Source organism: Sphaerodactylus townsendi, linkage group LG11, assembly GCF_021028975.2.
Source record: "Sphaerodactylus townsendi isolate TG3544 linkage group LG11, MPM_Stown_v2.3, whole genome shotgun sequence".
In the NCBI taxonomy this organism is placed as follows: domain Eukaryota; kingdom Metazoa; phylum Chordata; class Lepidosauria; order Squamata; family Sphaerodactylidae; genus Sphaerodactylus; species Sphaerodactylus townsendi.
The window spans coordinates 69,471,277-69,493,425 of NC_059435.1; positions in this window are offsets into that span (position 1 = coordinate 69,471,277).

Here is a 22,149-nt window from a genome sequence, read left to right on the forward strand (position 1 = left end):
ATGGAGCTGCACAACTTTTCTGCACCGGGGCTGCAATAAAGCAATTTTACATTTATCATCCCAGTTAATTGTAATGAGCCCAAAACTAATGAGCCTTACCTCTAAACTCCATTTAAGACAATAGTTAATTGCTTCATTTTAATAAGTGTTGACAGAAAAGCGGGCGGAACAATGACTGAACGCTCAATTACTACACGGGTTAGAAAATGAAGATGTAGAGTACGAGTGATGTATACACAATCTGAAATGCAATTAGCATCCAGAATCGGCAGTGCTTTTAGAAAGGGCTCACAAATGGACTTGTCGGGGTCCCTGAACATGAAGCAGAAGAAAAAATGCTTCCCGTAACCAGGAAAAGTATATCAAAAAGAGCCAGAATTCATGGCATAGATTCAAGTCTGCCCATCGGACCTGGTCTTATCTTATGGGAGTTGTGTGATAGTGAAAGAGTCCGGGGCTCCACTCCGCACTATTCCCGCAATGCTGAGATGGAATCATATCGTACGACAACGGCGCAGTTGATACTTTTATGTGGCTTTCCCCCATTCTCTTTCTAGATAGAAGAAGAAGAAGAAGAAGAAGAAGAAGAAGAAGAAGAAGAAGAAGAAGAAGAAGAAGAAGAAGAAGAAGAAGAAGAAGAAGAAGAAGAAGAAGAAGAAGAAGAAGAAGAAGAAGAAGAAGAAGAGTTTGGATTTATATCCCCCCTTTCTCTCCTGCAGGAGACTCAAAGGGGCTTACAATCTCCTTGCCCTTCTCCCCTCACAACAAACACCCTGTGAGGTGGTTGGGGCTGAGAGAGCTCCGAGAAGCTGTGACTAGCCCAAGGTCACCCAGCTGGCGTGTGTGGGAGTGCACAGGCTACTCTGAATTCCCCAGATAAGCCTCCACAGCTCAGGCGGCAGAGCTGGGAATCAAACCCGGTTCCTCTAGATTAGATACATGAGCTCTTAACCTCCTACGCCACTGCTGCTCCAGGTACTAGGAATCTAGTACCTCCTGCATACCAATCAGATGCTCTGCTGCTGAGCTATTGCCCCATCCCCAAGATGTATGCCATGTTCTGTTTCTTGGAGAAAGGATGGTATTTCTTTTTTATTTTATTAAATTTATACGTGCCAAACTCCCAGCCAAAGTCAGGCTCAGGGCAGCTTACAAAAATAATTAAAACCAACAATACAATCATATACACAAACTGTCTAAAATCATCGCCTATTCCAGTTCCAGTGATAGATGGCAAATCATTGATAAAACTTAAGCCTAAGATTAGTTCACCCCCCATCACTCTCTTATTAGTTGAGGGGGAGGAAGCCGGGAGGGGAACAGTGCACTAGATGGAAGTGCAAGTTGTCATTTATAACCGATGGTTTGGATCATGTGGGTACTAAAATAGAATAGATGACCATGTGAATGTTGTCCAAGATGAGAAAAAAACTGCTTAGAGATGGCTTCCATTTTGCTACAGTAACGAGTGAATTGAGCTTCAGTGCCTCTCCCATTCTGGTGTTAATGAAATGACAGGAAATAATAATCATTGGGGTGCTGTGTGGTTTCCGGGCTTGTATGGCCATGTTCTAGCAGCATTCTCTCCTGACGTTTCGCCTGCATCTGTGGCTGGCATCTTCAGAGGATCTGATAGTAGGAATGGAAAGCAAGTGGAGTATATATACTGTGAGGTCAAAAGGTGAGGCCCTCTGAATAGAGTAGCCTGGTATGTGAGTCACAAAGAAGTCTGTAGCCTGGGAGTAACAATGAAGATAGCAAGGTTAATAGGTGAATGGATCTGAATAGAATGGATCTGAATAATCATTATGCTCCCCTATCTTCACCCCTTGTCCCACCAGCTCTGGATCTCTCTGCTGATCTCATTGACCCAGTGGTACCTCATGGGTTCCCTGGACTGCTGTTCTTGCTGGCCACTGATCTCAGTGCACCCATGTGTTTTACAGCTGCAACAGTTCCCTCCTCTCCTTTTGCAATGCAGAGTTCCCTTGGTATCAGTGCTTTCTGAGTAGTATGCATGCCTTCCTCTATTAGTGTGCCAGTGGGGAGTGTTTATTTTGAGCTGTTGTATTTATGTGGATTGAGAAGAGCTTTCCAGCTTTATTAACAATGCGATCTTCAAGCATTTAAACACACTTTTGCTTTGTGTATTAGTCACAATTGCTTTGTGTGTATTGCTCACAAGTCACTGCAATACTTAGCTTCTCTCTGAGGAATTAGATGTGTCCCAAGGTACACCAATAAGCTTTTCTAGTGACCAGGATCTATATGGGAACCTTACATTATCATCTCCTTTGATTTAGTGTTTATTGTGTTTTTTCTTCAGTGCGCGTTCTTTAAGAAGGCTCCAGAAACTTTTCTTTTGCACGGGGATTGAATTTTCTCTTTTTATCTTAAATATTCCCAAATCTCTTTTCTTGGCAGTCTGCAGCTATACATTTTCATTCCACAATTCCTCTTTTTAATGCTTGGTTCCAGGAGCGATTGTTCTGTGTTTAGACATCCTTAATCAAATCTGCTGTTTAAGAGATTGCTGTAGAATCCTCTTTTGAAGCTCATAATCATTTGTTGGCCTTCAGACTAATTTACAGACCTGGATGGTTCATGTTGGCAATGCGAGCAACAACTGTGACGATTCCTTGTGAAAAACCTCCAGTCGGTCTTTTATGAACACACAGAGGAGGCGTTTGCAGTTTCAAGTCCTAGCTAATTTTCACAATCTCTACTAATGTGTTTCAGCTCCATGGCTGTGCCCTCTTATTATTTTAATTAGCAGCTGAGGAATTGTGTTGGGGATTTAATGTTACACAAGGACTTTGTAGCGTCCCATTTCATTACCAACAGATTTCCAATGAAAAGGCTGCACCAAATGTTCACTCGTTTCTTCAACTGGAAGTCAGAAAGTGTAGCTTCCAGTTCCAGGAGTCAAAATATTTCCTGGAAACTCTCCTAGTGGCTGCATCCTTCAAGGCCAATTGCAAATGCTTCTTTTCTTCTCCATCAGTCCCCATTTGTGTGTGTGTAGTTAAGGCTACTTTTGCCTCCAGGAATGATCCCAACCCATCAGGGATCATACAGTGAACATGCTAGCGTGGCAGTGTTATGTAACTACTAAGATTTAGCCATGTGATGATCACTGAAGTAAAAAAAAACATGGATTGAGTGTAAAGGTAATAGTTGAGCACGTGTCACACAGAAAGAGCTAATCTTTAGACCATCAGTTGTTCTTACTTCTCTGAGTAAATGCCTGTATTCCCTGAATGTGATCCCCAAAAATGTTTAAATAGGGACACTTCCTGCATCTATCAAAATGTTTCTGAAAAGCAGGGCCCTTTTTATACGCGCGTTTCTCAATATTGTAGAATTTGTGTAGATTTATTTTATTTATTTTTACCTGAAGCATTTGAATCCTGCCTTTTGGCATAATTGGGGCCTTCAAGGTGGCATATCATCAAAAAGACTAATTTCAGTACAGTTGGCGGATTTTATTACTGTATGTTACTGTATATTGTATGTGCTATCTGTTGCTACATGCATTATCTTGTTCTCAGTGCAATGTATTTCTACTTATGTAATGCTGTTTCAGATTTCTGCAGTCCTAAGACTATTCTGTTGCTTATGAGAAATATCATTTGTTGACTGTGTATATAATGTATTGTGTATATAATGTAAATAACTGTGTATATAATGTGTATATAATGTATGTAATGCAGCAGTGGAGTAGGAGGTTGAGAGCTCATGTATCTAATCTGGAGGAACCGGGTTTGATTCCCAGCTCTGCCGCCTGAGCTGTGGAGGCTTCTCTGGGGAATTCAGATTAGCCTGTACACTCCCACATACACCAGCTGGGTGACCTTGGGCTAGTCACAGCTTCTCGGAGCTCTCTCAGCCCCACCCACCTCACAGGGTGTTTGTTGTGAGGGGGGAAGGGCAAGGAGATTGTAAGCCCCTTTGAGTCTCCTGCAGGAGAGAAAGGGGGGATATAAATCCAAACTCCTCCTCCTCCTCCTCCTCTTCTTCTTCTTCTTCTTCTTCTTCTTCTTCTTCTTCTTCTTCTATATAATGTAATATATATGCAATATATACAATATATATACAAGATACAATATTGTATATACACTATATACATTGTGTATATAATTTAAATAATAATAAATTTTAAAACAATAAAAATAATCAATGAAATAAAAACAAGTTAATTCATATAAAAATACATCAATTAACATTCAAAAAGAAGAAGGGTCACTAAAGCAATGCCAGGTGGTGAAACAGGACAGTCTTCACCCATTGGCAGAAGAAAAGGATCAAGGGGAACAGACCATTCATAAGCATAACCGTCTTTTCTCACACCCAACCCGCTACTTTGCAGGATAGTAGGTGACAATAGTAAGATATGTAGGTGACAGTCCAAAGGGCAGAGAAAAGTGTAGGGAAGTAAGCCAACTGAGAATGGCTGCCTCTTCTCACCCACTCAAAGGGAAATAGTAGAAGTCTTCCATCTTGGGAAGAAGGAGGCGCTACACGAGGGGTTGTCTAAAGTCCTACAGCCATCTCCATCAATCAGCAAGCCACAGACCAGGATGATGCAGTGAGACATCAGCGCCATGTTGCCAGTCTTAAAATACCACTCACATGTCAACCTAATCCCTGGCAGAGAGCTGCAAACTGTTTTGGGATTCTGTCACATCCCACCAATCTTTGCATCAATGAAATACTGATTTGCAACTTGTCCAAAACTACAAATCAGAGAAATATCTAGTTAGGGTTCAACCAGAAATTTATGATCATTGTGTTTTATGGGGAGGGGGATGTTAACAATGTTGTTTGTAAGCCTGTCCCCTGCCTCATTTATGACCAAATAGTCAAGCATTATTCCGTTTGATTTGCAGAGAGGTAACCTTTGATCATCTTATTGGCTGGTGTCTCAGAAAATTACAATTGATTCTTTGCTGCCCAGGGACCAGCTTGTGGTGGATAATAAAAGGTGGAAGCAACAGAACAGAAATGGACAACACAGGGAACATCATTACAGTTTACAACTCTATAAAGGTAGGAAACTGTTCTCTGAACCGTTCATGCAGCAAAATGGCAAAATCTTAACCTGAAGACATAGGGCAAAACCTTGAAGCTATAAAGTCTGAAGCATCACGGAATCAACAGGTGAAATTTGCCAGCTTGTTACCAAAGGCATTTAGAGCAAGGCTTGTAAAATTCCATGTCAGTGTAAATTGGTCTCCATTCCAGGCTCAAACAAATCAAATGCCAGCTGATCTAGGTTCTGATTCCCTCCACCCCCAGCTGCTATGTTTGGAGAAGGGTGAGACATAGAAAAGTTGGAGCTCAGAGACTTCTAGTCTCTAAATTTGCTATTTCTCGGTCTTCCTTCCAAATAGATTTTCGTGGGGGGAGCAGGGCCCAGGGGAGCTCAGAAGTTTATTCCTACTTGATCAAAACATCAGCTGTCAGTGTCAGGCAGCAAACTTTCCAGCTGTAGGAAATAGAAGCAGACTCTCAGATTATCAGGGATCACCTAGGTCAGTGATGGCGAACCTTTTCGAGACCGAGTGCCCAAACTGCAACCCAAAACCCACTTATTTATCGCAAAGTGCCAACACGGCAATTTAACCTGAATACTGAGGTTTTCGTTTAGAAAAAATGGTTGGCTCCGAGGCGAATGTTATTCGGGAGTGAGCTTGGTGAAGCAACTGGGCAACACTTCTGGGTGAATCACGACCCTAGGAGAGTTTACTCAGAAGCAAGCCCCATGGCCAGCAACTAACCTTACTCCCAGGTAAAGGATCACGCTTTAGTTCTTCCCACGTCGTGCCCCGTGGCCCAGGCCAGCCTAGATGTGTGTGTGGGGGGTGTGTGTGTGATTTTCCACTCCCCACATGACGAACCCTGTGCCCGAGTGCCCACAGAGAGGGCTCTGAGTGCCACCTCTGGCACACGTGCCATAGGTTCGCCACCACTGACCTAGGTCCAGGGTTCTGCAACCTGCGGCTCTCCAGATGTTCATGGACTACAATTCCCATCAGGGGCTGATAGGATTTGTAGTCCATGAACATCTGGAGAGCCGCAGGTTGCAGAACCCTGACTAGGTCTTGGCTCCAAATAGTCAGCCCCTATTTGGTAGAGAATGATGCCAGGAAAGTGTTGTTGTATCACTTTTGGAGACAGGCCTGCATTATTTATAGTGATTAGTGTGGATATTCAGCCTGCATTCCCCGTATCCCTGATGACTAAGATCAAGGTAATTCATACCATAGTATTCCCCATTACTATCTATGAATGTGACCATTTTATTTATTGACTGACTTATTTACTGTATACTTGTTTCCCACCAATCACCAAAATCCCTGGGTGGGATACAGTTATAAAACACACAAAACAATCTTAAAACCATTATAAATATATTTTAAACCCATCCCCATTCCCCACTCTTATTCTTAGTGGGACAACGAAGAAAGCTGATAAGAAGAAATATGGTACTCGAGGAGAGTTTTACAGGTACAATGGGCCACAAAAAAGAGAAATAAGTGGGTTCTAAGGGGAGTAACGAGGCAAACTTTAGCCCTGGGCAAAGCCTGAGTTGGATGCCCCCCCCACCAATGGGCAGCCACTCCACCACGACCAATTTTTTTTGCACCAGGACATTGGTGCCTGAAGAGGGTGCATTTTTAGACATATCAGCACCAAAATTTAAGCGTATCATCAGGAGACTGTCCTTATGCTACTCCCCAGGTTTGGTGAGGTTTGGTTCAAGGAGTCCAAAGTTATGGACTCCCAAAGGGGGTGCCCCATCCCCCATTGTTTCCAATGGGAGCTAATAGGAGATGGGGGGTACAGTTTTGAGGGCCCATAACTTTGCCCCCCCTGAACCAAACTGCACCAAACCTGGGGGGTATCATCAGGGCAGTCTCCTGATGATACCCTGAAAGTTTTGAGACTGTGCCTTCAGAAATGTGTCCCCCCCCCAGCCTGCAACCCCCATTGACAGCAATACAGAAAACTCAATGCAGAACAAAGATTCTTGGGCAAATTTCTGGGATGTTCCTGCAGGGGGCACATTTTTGGATGTATCGGCACCAAAATTTCAGGGTATCATCTGGAAAATGTGTTTATGAGACGGTCCTCTCTAGCTAAAATAGCTCAACTGAGGCTCTTATACTTTGTCCACATGATGAAAAGACAAGAGTCACTGAAAAGACAACAATGCTATGAAAAGTTGAAGGCAGCAGAAAAAGAGGAAGACCCAACACGAGATGGACTGATTCAATCAAGGAAGCCATGGCCTTCAGTCTGCAAGACCTGAGCAAGCCTGTTAACAATAGGACCTAGTTATGTTTAAGCGTTGTTTAAGCGTACAAGACAGGATATCCCAAACGCAATCTGGTTCTTTCTTGCAAGGAAGCAAATGGTTATTGCTCCATGGCTGTCTGTCTCCATAAATGCTATTGGGATGAACCAAAATCTGAACAAGGCACAGAATCCCCACCCCACAACACTTTGAAAGAGGGCTATTATATGTAGTGGGCATGGTTAGACTTGGGCCCTCACTGGGGGCTCACAGCTAATCCTCCTGATGCTTCCTGCTATTTTATCTTCTTCAACTTCCTTTCTCCTCTTGCTTATTCATGCAAACTTTCCTGTTTGGGTCCAAATTCACAGCTACCCACCCTCTTCCACCCATTCTCCCAGTGACTCCTGCTTTTCCCAATATTGAACTTGGAGGCAATGGCTGATTTGCTGAGCCACTTTTAGCAAAGAGAGAGTGGCGCATTGGTAGGGGACATGTTTGCACAGTTGCTTTGGCAGTGGATGGGAGCTCAGACACAACTACCAGCTACCAAAGTGGCAAGTAACAACTGCATTGCTTCAGAGGTAACTATACTGGCATCCAAAGCTGCTGGCCTGCTAGAGTAGTATTAATGAGAAATGCTTGAACACCTGCTGGTTTTACTTGTTTCTTGTTCACCAGTGGAGATCATGTGCCAGTTTTTGAATAGACTGTTCATCTGCTTCTTGTTCTTGCTGTTTGGAAGGTTGCCTCATCATACTCCTTCCTAACTGTGCAGTACAGCACAATCATCTGTTTTGAATCATAGAGTTGGAAGGGGCCACACAGCCCATTTAGTTCGACCCCTCTGCTCAATGCAGAATCAGCCTAAAGCATCGCTGATGAGTGTTCATCCAACTTCTGGTTGAGGACTGCGAGAGAGGGGGAGCTATCCACCTCCCTAGGCAGTGGATTCTACAGCTCAGCTACTCTCACTGTAAAAAATTTTTCCTAATAAACAGTCGGTACCGTTCTGCTCATAATTTAAACCCATTGTTGTGAGTTCTATCCTCTGCTGCCAACAGGAACAGCTCTCTGCCCTCCTCTAACCGATTGCCTTCCAGATATTTCAAGAGAGCAATCATGTCTCCTCTCAACCTCCTCTTCTCCAGATTGAACATTTCCAGGTCCCTCGGCTTTTCCTCTTAGGGCTCAATCTTCAGTCCCCTGCTTATTCTCATCCCTCTCCTCTGCACCTGCTCTCTTCTTTTCATGTCCTTTTTGACATGAGGCCTTCAGCACTCCATACAGAATTGCAGCTGCAGCCTGACCAATGTGGTGGACAGCAGTAGCATGGTGTTGTGGTTAAGAGCAGTGGACTCTAATCTGGAGAGCCGGGTTGGTTTCCCTGCTCCTCCACATGAAGCCTACTGGTTGACCTTGGGCTAGCCACAGTTCTCTCAGAACTCTCTTAGCCCCACCTATCTCATAAGGTGTCTGTTGTGGGGGGAGGAAGGGCAGGAAACAAACTGTGAAGGTGAAAGGCAGGATATAAATTTTGTAAATAAATAGGCTTTGCATATATGCTTTCAAATCTAACTCGGCAACTGTAAGGGATAGAAACTCTTCCGTTGGTTTTTTTAAAAGCTGAGGAAGCAAAATGCTACACTTAACACTACTTCTTTCCCTGTGCTAATGCAGGATCATAGAATGCACCCAGCCCTCTGCTAATAATTGCCAAACCAGCTCTGTGTCAGGATGGTGAAAGGGGCAGGTGAGAAAAAGAACACAGTAAGAATATTAACTTCTGAAGGTTTTCAGGATTAACTCAAAATCAACCCTTCCGGCAGAAATGGATTTTTTATAATCCTGACAAACAACAGGGTCTGTCAAGTACATTACTTAAACCGGAATAACCCAACTCATAAATAAATAGGCAATTCTAAGGAGATCATCATGAACCTGTCATCGGCAGAGAATCACTTACGAACTTCGCTTTAGCTGTGGCACGAGGCAGGGTTCTGCATCAGGTTAGTATCAATAAGAAGGGAATTTATGCCTGTGTAAATGGATCTATCTTTCTGCAGATCAAATGACTCAGAACAGGCAGGGGCAATTTTCTTTGGAAGGAGAAGGCGAGGCTCCCATTTTTATTTTTATTTTTTTTTACCTCTCCAAGCTGGAGGAGCATTTTCGTACGCGAGGGAGGCGAAATGCACTGCTGCAGGCAACGGTTGGCCCTTGATTTTGATAAACTCAGAAAACAAAAGAGCTTTGTGGTCGGGCTTATTTACCTCCCACTGTGTTGTATACCTACCACATTTCACTCAGACAGCGAGCCACTGAATGTAGGCTCAAGGATAGTGTTTGCCTAGTCTACGGTGCCCAGATGAATTGCTGAATCGGGTGAAAAGTGTGCGCATGTGGTGTGTGCTGCGTGTCACCTTGGAATTAACAGGAGGATTAGACAGCACAGTTTTTAAAAGTTCTGATTCCAGTCCTGCAGGAGGAAAGACACTTCTTCAGTGGAGTGAGAATGCCCTCCCGTTGGCCCAAGCAGATCTTTTAACAACAGCTGCTGGATAGTTTAAGATGCAGCGCTCTAAACCTTCGCAGCTGGTGGTTAATCACATATTTGCCGATTGCAGAGATGCCAAGCAGCCAGGAGGACTGCACAGGCTGTTTTCATGAGCTGCAAACTTCACTAACAATACGTGTGAGAGCATTTCCAATCACATATGTAGATTCTGAACCATGTGCAGGTAGGGTAGCTTTTTTCCCCCCTTTTTGGACTTTGTATGGTACTCATCTGTATTGACCTGAATAAGATTTAAGGCAGAACCAAATGGCCAGCTCAGCTGTTCCACTGCCATTGGCCAACCCAATGGCAGTGGAACAGCCATTGCATATATATTGCATTATATAAGCAGACCTCACAGAAGACTGAAGAATCTTTGGGAGTATATCTGGCAGAAAAAGATGCACCCCATCACCAGCTGGAGGTGGCTGAGGAAATCCAGGGACTGATGAACTAGATCAGGGGTAGGGAACCTGCGGCTCTCCAGATGTTCAGGAACTACAATTCCCATCAGCCTCTGTCAGCATGGCCAATTGGCCATGCTGGTAGGGGCTGATGGGAATTGTAGTTCCTGAACATCTGGAGAGCCGCAGGTTCCCTACCCCTGGGCTAGTCCTAGTTCTCTCTGGGCTCTCTCAACCCCACCTCTCCCATAAGGTGTCTCCAGTGGGGGAGGAAGGGAAGGTGATTGCAAGCCACTTTGAGACTCCCTGCAATAAAGTGGGACGTAACAAAATCTTCGTCTTCGTCTTCGTCTTCGTCTTCGTCTTCGTCTTCGTCTTCGTCTTCGTCTTCGTCTTCGTCTTCGTCTTCGTCTTCTTTTTTTTCTGAACCAAAGAGACCCAGACTGTTCAGTCTTTCCTCATAGGGAAGGAGCTCCAACCCTTTCATCCTCTTGCTTCCTCTCTTAGCACTTTTGTTAGAGTATTGGGCAACATGTGCTAAGTGTTCGTAAGAGCAATGCCAGTTGCACCATTGTCTTCAATTGCAAGTTAATGCTGGGCAGCTGGTTAATGAGGATGACCTTTACCAGTTGCTTATCAGTGGTGTAGCTTCTATGCTCACTATCTCTCTTTCTCTCTCTATCTCTTTCTCTCTATTCGTATGCTGTAGTGCTGTGTTGGTGCTATCTGCTATGTAGTGCTATCTGCTATGACATGCTTTATATGCATGTAAGTCTGTTTTACTTGCAAGTGCTTGAACACTTATGTTTGGACTTCTCCTTTTGTAAATATGTTTTATGTAGCCTGCGTTATTTTTAAACTCTATAAAGAAGTAACTTTCTTAAGCAACTTTGCTGCGTGTATTTTTTGCTCTGCTTGAAGCTGAGCTGCTTCAGCTTCAGTCCTTCTGTCAACTTTTTCCAGCTCTGCAGCATCTTTTGTGGGATTCAGTGATCAGTATTTGGACTTCACGTACATTGCATTTCCAGGTGTTGTTTGTCGTTGAAGAACCTAGCAAGAAAAAGGGAGAGGCTGTCGCAGAAAGGAATAAATCCCACCTTGCTCTTGCCAAGTCCAGCAAATCCGAGCCCTGTACCTGAGATGGTGAGAAGGGCTTTTTGAGTGACACTGATCTGTGCTCAAGCCAGCATGAAGCGAAATCCAGCTAAGCCATGAATTTATCATCTGCATCCTTTTATGTCTGTCTGCTTTCATTCGTAATGCTAATCCTTAGAAGGATTCAAAACAGCACTGGAGAAACGGAAGAGGAGCCTTCGGAATCATAAGTAAAGCACGCCTTTATCTTCAAGACGAGCAACATGTGCTGAATCTTACATGTCTGGCTGACCCATTCATTTTAATGCAAGCTCTCTAGCTTTTGCTTTCGGGGCAGGGATTGAAAGTAACTTCATCCTACACAGGATGCATGCAGATCATTACAATGAAAACAAAGAATGAGGGTCGAAGATTGTATCTCTCCTAATGATTCCTGGAGGTGCTATGCCATATGTGTCAAACTCGCGGCCATCCAGATGTTAAGAACTAGAGCTCCCATCATCCCCTGCCAGCATGATGCTGGCAGGGGATGATGGGAACTGTAGTCCATTACATCTAGAGGGCCGCAAGTTTGACACCTGTGTGCTATGCAGAGAAAGGGGTAGAGGGGAGATCCCAGAGCACACAAATCAGGGAGAGGATAGCTCCCTGATTTTCAGGAGTTGATTTGCTTTCAGTCAAATGTGAATGTGCTTTTAGTCAAATGTGAACCCAAAGGAACAACAGATTCCCTAATCTACCCTTTCTCCGTGGGATGTTTTCCACAGGAAAAAACATCTAGAGACTGTGAAAACCTGGAGGAAACTCTGTCATTAGGGTTACCGTATGCCTGCTGAGAGCAAGAGATCTTCCACTGCCAATGGCCACTGCCTGTTGACACTCCCGTGGCCAGAAGGATTAAAAAAATACAAAAATCAGCATTGGTGACAGCATGATGTCACTTCAGGGGAAATCTAGAAGTGATGCAAGTCCTCCGTGGGAATTGCTGGAAATTCCTGCCAACCACTGGAGTGAGGTGGGCATGACTACTGTGAGTGGGAGATGTCCTGACCCCAGGGGTCATTTGTCAACTTGGAAGTGACATCCTGGAAGTGATGTCACAGCACTGGCAACAGTACCTCCCATGTCCCTTCCCCCATCACTATCTCCAGTTGCCAGACATAGTTTGGCAATCCTATCTGTCACTACAACTCTCTCTATTTTGGTAATCCTGATTTGTATTGTAGATTGCAATTGCAATTGGCTATATTTGATCTGAACTAAAATCATGATAGCCCCAAACTTGCGGGGCTTTTATCTGAATGGGCAGATTGATCTCAGATTGATCTCTCCTTGATCTCAGATTGCAAATGCCTTAGCAGACCAGGTGCTCAGGAGCAGCAGCAGCAGAAGGCCATTGCTTTCACATCCTGCATGTGAGCTCCCAAAGGCACCTGGTGGGCCACTGCGAGTAGCAGAATGCTGGACTAGATGGACTCTGGTCTGATCCAGCAGGCTAGTTCTTGTGTTCTTGTGTGGCAGGTGTGTTTTACATTCTATAAAATACTTATCTAATAGATTCGAACCACATGGGGATTATATATAAAGAGGGAGATTACCAACATCTGTCAGAATTATTTCCCAAATAAGGAGATTTGGGAGTGCCAGCTATGGAAGTATTTCTTATTTATTTACTTCATATATCACCCGCCTTTCTCGCTAAGACTAAGGCAGATTACAAAATATTTTTTTAAAAAATCGGACAGCATAAGACTTCCATGCATTAGGACTAGGACTACAGAATTAGATAATGGTGCAAACAGAAAATTGTCCGAAACATGACATACTATAAACTCTGTACAGTGTGGATTACAAAAGACAGTGTAGTAAAAGGAAGACTAGAACACAATCACAATCCTATTCCCTTATACAATTCTATTTTTAGTGCCCTGCTAGAGTGTTCCATTATACTGCAATTCTAATCCCATTATCAAAATGGCCTCCTGAACATTTCATTTTGCACATTCTGTGGAATGAAAGGAATGTGGGAGTCTGATGCATGAACTGGATGTAGGGAGGTGATGAGCAAGTTGGTGAGATAAAGTGGCAGAATATTACGGCTTGACCCAATAATTGAGGTGACTACAGTTTGGTCAGAACTTTCTAGACTGTTCTGGAAAGTATCAACAACTCACCCCAGTGAAGAGACATTTAATTGGATATTAGTTTAATATAACAAAACTGGATATTAGTTGTACTATAACAAAACTAGAGGAGGGAAATTCGACTTTACAGCATGTATAAAAGGTGGATCATATCATATAAGAAAATTGTTTTTTCCCCTCAATTTTAACCTATTTTGGCCCTCTCTCTCCCTCTACTTTCTCTGCTCCAAGCAGATGAGAACTGCTTTTTTGTTTATTTATTTATTTATTTGGAAAATGGCAAACTAATGGAACATTAATTTTTTGGATTTTGCATGGTTAGCACTGTATCAATGATTCCAACAATATTTCAAGACGATTATCCTTTGTTGAGTCAAGGACTTTGGTAACACCAACATTTCTTGTTAATGCAAGTCTCCATTTCTGGATGGCACAAGATTTGATAAATATTTTGTAATGTCTTAATAAAATAAAGAAATGATCAGGAATGTCAAGTTTGTGCTGGAGTTTTCACTCTCCCATTGCAAGGTTCTAAAGATGTTTGGCAGTTCATTCAGTTTGAAGGCTTGGAAAAAAACATTCTCGATTACAGTCACATGGGCCATGTTGAGTCTAATAGTGGGGCTGCTCTCCACAGAACCTAAGGTAGCTGTGGAATACATACTTTTCCTGAATTTCTGATAGGGTACCAATGTATCCAAATCAGACTAGGAAGAAAGTCCATGTAAATGTGGTCTCAGTTCTGCAAAGAGTTTCCAACATACAAACACAAATGACCACTTCATCACTGTTTTCTCTAATATCAGCTTGCTGCCTAGACATTTTGTGGGTGCTTTTTCCAGGTACAAAGCCAAAGTGAGAGGAAATGCTTTATGTGCTAAACTAGTGGATGTCAAAGGGCGTTTCCCAATCACCACGATCCCCCCAATGTCGCGCGCTGCTCTCAGCGCACGGCATCCCTGGCACGCGGCCGGGCGTCATCAAAAGGCGCCGTTTACAAGAGCACCAGGGATACCGCGCGCTGAGGGGGCGCGACAGCGGCAGCGCCGGGGCGGCTGCACTGTCGCCGCCCCTGTCGTGGGGAGTGCTGGGGGACCCTGCGCTACTTGAGGAGAGTAGCGCAGGGCTTAAGGTAAGTGGGGAAAGGCCCAAAAACACAGAAGCAGAGCCAGTTTTAAAAAAACTCTAACGTTTACTTCTGTTATTGTACATAACCTATGTCAGCACAAACACCCTGACCTCAGAATGTGGTTTCCAGCTGCTAGCCAAAATAATGAATGCTATCTTTGGAAGCGCTTCAAATTAGCACAGGTGATGGGAAGCCTCATTCCCCTTCAAAACGGGATCATCCAACGACAGAACATAACAGATGGAAAGGACGCCTTTCAGTTTCCCTCAGAGAGACTGAGCAGGATTTACAGTATCAAGGCACACAAACATTATTTCATTCCGCTCATCCTTCCTTGCACAGCTGGCTGGAGTAGCAAAGCGGTGTCACTGAAGGGCTCGGCTGGGTTTTTTTTTCCAGTTTGATTCACTGTTGCAGTCTGTTCATTGGTAGGAAAGAATCCTGAAAGATAAATAGAAGGGGGTTCAAGAGTTACCAGTTTGAAACTATGTGTGTATTTGTTTAATCTCTCTCTGTGTGTATTTGTGTGTGTCTCTCAAACACACACACTCACACACTCACACACAGAGAAAGATACCTTGATGTGTGGTGATGAGCTTCTATCTTTGAGGAAACCATTGCGGAACTAGGCCTATCTTCCAATCTCCAGTCAGTCAATTTTTGAAGAGGATCTTCATTGACCTGGCTGCCCCTTTTGCTGATTTGCTGTTTTTTCTGTGGCAGCAGGGCCACCCATACTTGTGGGTCTTTCTGTGGCAGCCGGGGCACCCATATTTGTGGGTCTGAGGTCCACATTGAGAAACCATTGGGTGGACTAAGCTAGAGGCAATGTCTGGCCCATTTATTCTCTGCACCTGTCCCAAAACATACATGCTCTAGCAGTAGTGAGAGTGGGTATCTATAAATAAGCAGGGTTATTTGCAGAGAGTGGGGCTCTTCTCTCTTTGCAAGCAACCCTCCTCCAATCCCAAAGAGAGCCAGGTTGCTTGCAAGCAACGCCCCTCCTTGGCCAGGAGAATCCTGCCGCCACCTCTCAAGTCCATTTTTGGGTTTCAGCTTTATTCAGCTGGACTGAAAATTTCAACCTTTTAAAAGCCCAAAATTTAAAAATGCCCAAAATTGTTTGTGCTCAGTCCTATCAGGCATCCCTGGATTCTCAGCATCTGGAGAATTTTATGCTATGGAGATAAATCCCAAAATCAAACTACCTGCCGTTTCCTACTCTAACCAACAAGGAACCAGGAATCAGTTGGATACATGTGGCTTTCCATTGATGCCCTGTGAGAGCTAACAGAAATGTTGGAAATCAACAGATTCACCATCCACCCTGGCTACCACAGTAACCAACGGTGCTAGGCAAGGAGTTTTGCTTGTTGTTGACCTAATAGAAGTCTTCCATGGCATTTAATCTTGCTTATTCCCACGGAATTCTGTTCTTGCTGCTACATAATTTGATTTGTATTTGAGAGTACAGAATTACTTATACGAACCGCTCCGCTAGTCCTGAATTGAAAATGACCAGAGACCTCTCGTGCTTCCAGGAAGGAAGAAGAAAAAGAAAAACTCTCATCGCCTCTGCCTTAATTTCACACAGAAAAATAGCAGAGGCATAGAGGGAAATATCCGCTATGGATCAAAAAGTGTTTTACGTGGCACAAAGCAATTTGCCTAAAAGGAAGGGTATTGCCAGCTTCAGAGACGGCAGCATGCCAAGCAAGCATATGGCGTTAGAAAAACTCGAGGGGGGTTATGTGTATGAATTGAATCAAACTGTAAATGCCAAGGGCATGAACTGAGACAAGAACATTGAAACAGAGTTGTTTTTCAAAAACAGAGATGCACCTTTGGGCTGTGGGGCAGACTATATTTTGGTTCAAGCCATTCCTGGTGTTTTACAGGTTACACTGTTGTTTATTACATCGTTCTCCAAGTTTGCAGCCTAGCTCTTGTGCATTGTTTGTAAGTATATACGCCAGTATATTGTGCTTTTGAGTGCATTGTTCCCTGAATTTGTAATCCAGTTTTCTTCACAGTTGGCTACATGTTTTGCATTGTTCTGAACGGTTTCATCTGCCTTGAATCATAGCAAGCAAGGTGGACTATCAATGGCATAAATAAATTAAATTATTTATTATTCATTTCCTTGCACAGGGAGAGATTCAGAGCAGCCTTCAAAGCATTAATTTCCTAAGGATGAGCACTTGCAAAGAAGAATAAAATCTGCTTATTTTATTTATGTTCCCCCCCTCCTTTACCCCAGAAACTGACAGCGGTATTTTAGCTAGCCCCAAATAATTAACCCAGTGGGATAGTTTACTTGCTTACTTCATTTATATCCCAGCCTTCTTGCCATCAGGAACCCAAAGAAGAAGAGAAGAAGAGTTTGGATTTATATCCCCCCTTTCTCTCCTGCAGGAGACTCAAAGGGGCTTACGATCTCCTTGCCCTTCCCCCCCTCACAACAAATACCCTGTGAGGAAGGTGGGGCTGAGAGAGCTCCGAGAAGCTGTGACTAGCCCAAGGTCACCCAGCTGGCATGTGTGGGTGCACAGGCTAATCTGAATTCCCCAGATAAGCCTCCACAGCTCAGGTGGCAGAGCGGGGAACCCGGTTCCTCCAGATTAGATACACAAGCTCTTAACCTCCTACGCCACTGCTGCTCCTGTTTGCATCGTTCTTCTCTCCTGTTTTTATCCTCACAACAGCCCTGTAAAGTAGATTAGGCTGAGAAAATCAATAAAATACATATATCTCATAAAATCTACAGAACATTGAAAAGATGTAACAATGAGCATATACAATGTCTCATAAAATCACAAAACAACACTCATTTTAACAATGTTTCTTTCCCCCCTTATGTGCTTACATACAACAGATAAGCACTGGACTTGTTCTGGTCCCCGTGATTTGCGGACCTTGATTCAGCTATAAAAATTGGTGTAGACTAAAGCATACTTTCATTGGTGGGCTATGGGGACTGGGCAATAGAAATAGCCCCCCACCCCATGTACACACACAGCAGGAGCCTTCTAAACTCTCCTAACATATTTAATTTCTGTGCATTTCCATGTGGCAGAGGCAATTTCCAAAGCACTTCTTGCTTCAGTCAGTTTCCTAAACTCTATGGATTCCATCAGGAGCGGTTTCCTCCATACTTCTTATGACAGCAAGTAGTGGTCATTGCAGTATGCTAGTGGCAACCAAGAGGGAAATATTGCACTTCAGAAAATTATGCTTTAAGAGGGGCTTGGACAGATTTATGGAGGAGAAGTCGATCTATGGCTACCAATCTTGATCCTCCTTGATCTCAGATTGCAAATGCCTTAGCAGACCAGGTGCTCGGGAGCAGCAGCAGCAGAAGGCCATTGCTTTCACATCCTGCACGTGAGCTCTCAAAGGCATCTGGTGGGCCAGTGCGAGTAGCAGAGCGCTGGACTAGATGGACTCTGGTCTGATCCAGCAGGCTCGTTCTTATGTTCTTATGTTCTCATGCCCTGGTATTCACCAGAAATACACATTAGAAGTCAGAAATCAGCAATGAGGAAAGCCAACATCTTGCATGTTCTCGACAAGTGAGAGGGAGACAAGTAAAAATTGCACAAGTTCTGAGACCGCTACTTCTGGATGTTAGTGAATTGATCCATGTGATTGACATCCAGCAGTTGAATCAAATGACTGCACAGGTATCAGGCTCCAAACATCCAGATGCAGTGCAAAACCAAAGGCAAAGCACACTATGAAGGCTTAAAGCAGTATCTGTTTTCTTTGTTCTTGTGGTTAGGGATTTAAGTTCATTTGCATTGAGGAGGCAAACTGGAATTTTAACCAAATCGCATATTTGGAGCTCAAAATAAATTTTGCAGGTCGACTGCATTTTCATGTATCTGCTTCATAGTTGTTTTTTTAAAAAAAAAGAATCTGGCATTTTCTTGCAAAGGTGAGTCCCAGCTTTGGCCAATGCAAACAATGGATCCATCAGCTAAACCCTTTCAAATATTTAGCCTCTCAAGGCATTATTCCATATAGATCTTACAATAGCAACTGGGCAGTATTAAAACCATTGACTAATCAAAACAGGGAACAACGTTAAATCTTTAAACTAGTATATTATTTTTAAAAAATAGCAAGCAGCTTGACGAGAGGGAGGTAACTTTGACTAATGAATTTCGACCAGGGTTGCCATATAGATTTATTCAGAGTCCTTATTGACCGACGGAATGCCTTTAATTCGCCCTATTTTACAGGAGTTGATGCTTTCTTTCCATGCACCTCGAGAATAAAAATAAAAGTTGATTTACCGCTGCGCTACAATTATTGAGCGTTTACACAAATCATTAGCAATACTTCACATCGGAGAATTTTTCTGTGGGAAAACAGTCAAGACAGGACACTCCAAGCAGACACCATGCTGTGCAGAACGCAGAGATGTTACTGAATTTGAATGTAAAGAGTGCATTGGTTAAAAGACATTTTATAGTTTTATAATTTTAGAAATTGATTCCACAGACGTGCACTTACGTCCTTCATGACTTTATACGTTCTGCTGTTCCATATGGGAACCAAAATTTATCATGGGCATTATCGTTCTAAGATTTACGGTCACAATTTCCATTGAACGAAACTGCACAAATTATATATCAAGGTTGCGACTGTAATCCTCTACAAATGTAACCCACCTCAGACAATGAACAGAAACTTCACAACATCCGTGAATTTGCTCTGACACAGCAGGCGGGGGAGGGGGGGGGAGGGAGGCTCTATGGCTCGTGCCCGGGTTTGAAACGTAGCTTAATCTTTCTTTTAATTGTTTTTACTATTTTTTTCTAGAGACGTAGCTTAATCCGTTGACTTGAACTTGTATATTTTTCAGCAAGACTGAACTGCACTTTTAGAAAGGTACTTTATATTGTGGAAGAAGCAAGAGAGGGAAGGGTTTAAAACACTCCCCTCCTCACAACTACACAACTACACAGACACAGACACAGACACAGACACAGACACAGACACAGACACACACACACACACACACACACACACACACAATCTTTCCTCAGTACATAAGAAGCAGTTGTCCAGGGCTGCAAATGAGTTTTTTTAAAAACCCTGACATGGGCCGTTTCCCCACTTTTAAAATGACGTCGGTTTCGTCTGGTCCAGGACCTTTTTAGCGTGAGGGTCGTGTTCCCCGGGCTTCCCCGACGTTTTGAGCAGCACCAGAATGACGCGCGCTGAGGGGGCGCAAGAGCGGCAGAGTCAGGGCGGCTGCGTTGTCGCCGCCCCTGCAGTGGGGAGTGCCGCTGTACCCCGCGCTACTTGGCGAGAGTAGCGCGCAGCAAACGGTGAGTGGGGAAAGGGCCATGGATTGTTACTCATGGCAACCTCATGAAGTTCCACCTCATGGGATTTTCAAAGTGAGAGATGAGCAGAGATGGTTTGCAGTTGCCTTCCTCTGCATAGCAACCTTTGTCTTCCTCGGCGGTTTATCATCCAGGTGCTGACCACGGCCAACCCTGCAGAGTAGGCCAGCTCGTATGAATTCAAGCTAGTCTTGCCTACCAGAACTGCTTTTCTATTCCTTTTCTTACACATATTCAAAAGATCCATGAGACTTAATTGTACCTAAATTTGCGTGAGAACTTTGACCTTCTGGATTTATAAAAATGATATTCCATCATTTAAAAAATGTAATTTGGATGTGTGTGTGTGTGTGTGTGTGTGTGTGTGTGTGTGTGTGTGTGTGTGTGTGTGTGTGTGTGTGTGTGTGTGTGTGTGTAATTTTTATTGATTTTATAACAGGATATTTCCAAGCAACTATTGGAAACACACACATTAATTTTAACCAGCCCACTTTTGAAGGGGAAAAGTTACTTACCAAACAAAATAAAGTTGACAGACTACCCTTGTGAATGTCTTCTCTGCTGGCTAATGCTGTTCCTTTTCAATTTTCATTTTTCATTCAGGGTAGCCAATATACACAGCTCATTTTTCTTTCCTGCATTGGCAATGTTATGGTGACAAGATTAAATGCTTCTTGAAGTAAATTAATATGCCAGCAGCTTGTTGATCCATCGATTTTTAAGTAAGTCAGCTGACTGGGTAAGACAAATTTTGAAGTCAAAAACCTCAGATTTAGTGGCACATCAGTTTGTTCGGGTAGCAGCAGAAGTCCTGCTTAGAAAAGAATCCCCATTCAATAGCGATCACCACCATGGGTGGCTGTAAAACTGTAACCTGGTTACAGAGAGGAAAAGAAACAGCCAAGAAATTTGCTGCCTGATCCCAGGCTCCGAGAACTGTACCAGTAACCCATTTAAATTGTCATTTCTAGGTCAAATAATCTGAAATCCTTATCACTGAGCATGCTAAAGTTATTTAACCCCATTTAGGACTAATCCTGAGTAAATAACTGAAGTGGGTACAGAAGAATTATGATATGCTGTGAAGGAAACCACTGCTTGCCACAATCCCGCACAAAGTGCCGAGATACTATTGGAGTTATGCCAATGAGATACCTCCAGGTTGATAAATGCCTATCTGCCTTTCTAGCATGTTTCTGTGCAGCGACTGCATTATGTGGACCAAGTTTTGTTACCTGTGCCCTAGTATATACACATTAAGTGCTATCAAGTCACGACCACTTTATGGTAACCTCCAGTGGTGTGATCCAAAAATTTTAGTAACAGGTTCCCATGGTGGTGGGATTCAAACTGTGGCGTAACGCCAATGGGGCTGGGCGGGGCACGACGGGGGGATGACTGGGCATTCCGGGGGCAGGGGATTACTGGGTGGGGCTGTGGCGGTCCTTGGGTCGGAAACGAATGCACGCAGGCGCAGGCTGCCACGCACACCGGTGCACACCCTGCTAGACTGCTTCAAGTTCTGCGCACTACTGCTGAGAGGAGGGGCGTAACTAAGGCAAAAATCATGTGGCAAAATTACCAATTAGTAACCCCCTCTCGGCACACACAAATAATTAGCAACCAACTCTCGGGAACCTGTGAGAACCTGCTGGATCCCACCTCTGGTAACCTCCCTAAGCTAGGGTCTTTCAAGGTAAGTGAAAAGCAGAGGTTTTCTGTGGCCATCATCTGCAGAGTCCTTCTTGGTGTTCTCCCATCCAGGTAACTCTCCTTCTTTGGAGGTTTTTAAACAGAGGCTTGATGGCCACCTGACAGTAATGCTGTTTCTGGGATCCCAGGCAGGTCACGAGAGGGTGGGCAATAAGGGATGAATCAGTGCTTGGCTCTTGTGGCCATTTCTTCCTTGCCCAGGATAATGCTGATTACCACTTTGGGGTCAGAAGGCAAGTCTCAGAGGGGCCTCCAGGGTTCTCTTAACTCTGCCCATCAACAGCCTTAAAGACAGGAGAAATTCATTCCCCCCCTCCCCACCACACACACGCACACACTTTCTCTCTATGTATCTCACAAGACAAAAGAAGAGACATGGTTTAAAACAGCATCTGGCCTGAAATAAAGTTTTAAAAGCCCTCCCAGCCATCGGGGAGGACCGAAGCAGAG